This window comes from Egretta garzetta, unplaced genomic scaffold (assembly GCF_000687185.1).
Source record: "Egretta garzetta isolate BGI_Z169 unplaced genomic scaffold, ASM68718v1 scaffold161, whole genome shotgun sequence".
NCBI lineage: Eukaryota > Metazoa > Chordata > Aves > Pelecaniformes > Ardeidae > Egretta > Egretta garzetta.
In genome coordinates this window covers 1,030,346-1,032,570 of record NW_009258754.1, presented here as the reverse complement: position 1 = coordinate 1,032,570, position 2,225 = coordinate 1,030,346, and positions in this window count along the sequence as shown.

The following is a 2,225-nucleotide window of genomic DNA, read 5'->3' as shown; positions in this document are numbered from 1 at the left end:
GGAGCAGCAGCCTGAAAGGGAAAGTGAACTTGTACTTTTTTTATTAAAAACATTAAGGATTATTCTTAAGTGTTCTTTGATACTAGCACAAACAAGCCTCCTGAAGTCTCAAGGTTTGTTCTTAGGGGGAAGGCTTCCCTCTCTCCCAGGCAGCGGCTCTACATCGATGGCAATGCTGCCTTGCCTTCTCACCCCAAGAGAAGCTAAGGTTTGGGTTTAAGGCCTTTCTTTGGTGGTTTGGTGACCATATCTTCTCCCTACCCAGAGACCCAAAGGGCAGTCCAAATAAAAATTCTTAATCCCAATATTAATCAGGCTTTTACCCTTACCTACTACCTTGGCAAAAAAAAAACCCAGAAAACCCCACAACTATTAGAGATTCCTAGGAGAGGCACTTACAAGCAAGCAGTTAATGCTGGTGCAATATAGCCGGTCCCACACAGTGACAGTCACAGGCACCACAATCACAGAGCACACAATTTGAGCTGTAATTTGAAAACCCTGCTTTTGACTGAGGCAGCTCCACCTGATCCAGCCAGCAAGCCAGGACAGATTTGGCTATTTTGAGCGCATCTACCCTTGACACATTACATCGCCAGAAGTACATTATGAGGGCAAAGACAGGAGTGACACTGCTATGAAACCAAATAAAACAATGTTTCATTGTCATTTATGTACTGCATTGGCACAAGTCTAATTGAAGTCAGACACTTCTCTTTTCTTTGCCTTTACAATATATTGCAAGTCCCAAGTTTTTACTCCACCGGTGACAGTCCCTGCCAGACTCAGGGTGACAGCTAGCAACAGCCTTACATTTTCCCCATGACACGTGTGAAGCCTTGTCAAAACAACCCTCTCCCAAGGCCACTCCTGCAGGATTTTGGTTTTGCTTTTTTTGTTTCATGGAAAAAGTGTTCCCTCCTGCACCTGGTTTCCCCAGAGGTCTCCACGCTTGCCTAACCTCTCCCTCCTGCTACGCCATCAAGGCGGGCTGGTCTCCATTTTGGAGCACAATCTCTAGCAGATACCTACTCTGTGTGGTGCTCTGAGCATGGGAAAGGAGCAAAACCTTTTTAGCATGAATTATGGAGCAGTTGCTTCTTGGCCCTGCCATGCCCATGGCATAGCTTAGCCAGCTAACTGAGGAGCTCATTTCATCTTTGAGCAGAAGTGGCATTCACATTATTAATGCTTCTGGCATGGATTTCAGGATACTCAACTTCTATGCAGTTCAGTAGCAAGAAGTGCATTTGCATATCCTGAAACAAAGAAACAGCTTAAGTACAGTGCAGGGAGGAAAAATCCAAAAGGATGTAGGATGTGTAGGATGGAACACAGTTGACCTGCTACACAGAATACCAACAAGCTTTCAACAAGCTTTCATAAAGCTGAGGCTAAAAACTTAGTGATAGTTAAATTTGAATCTAATGCTTCAAAAAGCCAAACAAAAATACAAGCTAGGCATTTCTTTGCCTATGACCTTTACATTTTTTATAAAGTTAACTGAGAAGGAAGAGGTGTACAGGCAAATTCATTTACATAAGTGTGGGCTTTTGAAAGATGCTGGACTAAAAAAATCCCTCTTCAAGGTAGGCTGCCCACTTCTCAGATTGAGAGCTTACAGGAAGGACAACATCCCACAACTTAACCTTCTAAACAGACAACAGAAATACTGATGCTGACACAAAGAAACTCATCTAGAGAATAATAAAAAAAACAAAAAAATTGTTTTTTTTATGTGAACCCAGTTCTTAACACTAAAGTTCCTGAGCAGAACAGATGACAGTGTCACACATTCAGCTGTATAAGGGATGCCTCATCCACAGCCAGCATACCAAGAACACCATTTCTCCACCTGCCCCACTGACCAGCACCATACCAAGTCCTGTACACCATGCTAAATTAGTAGTTACTACCTGTATCTAACTGCAGAGCCTGATTTAAGCCAGTGTGTATTTTTAGACCAGTAGTCCAGTTGAGCACAGAGCTCTGGGGAAGGCAGGGGAGGGACACTGCAGCGTGTCATATCTACACCAGTAGTTTTGTGTTGTTTCATGACAGATGAAGTGTCTTCAGGCTACCGATATCTGGATGACCTCAGCCTCTAGCCTGTGTTGCCAGGACTAACCCTCATACCAACAAGGCAGTGTACTCAACTCTCACTAGGCTCAGCTGTTCAGATCACCCACATAACACTTAGTGTAAGTTTGTGGCTGAAGTTATTA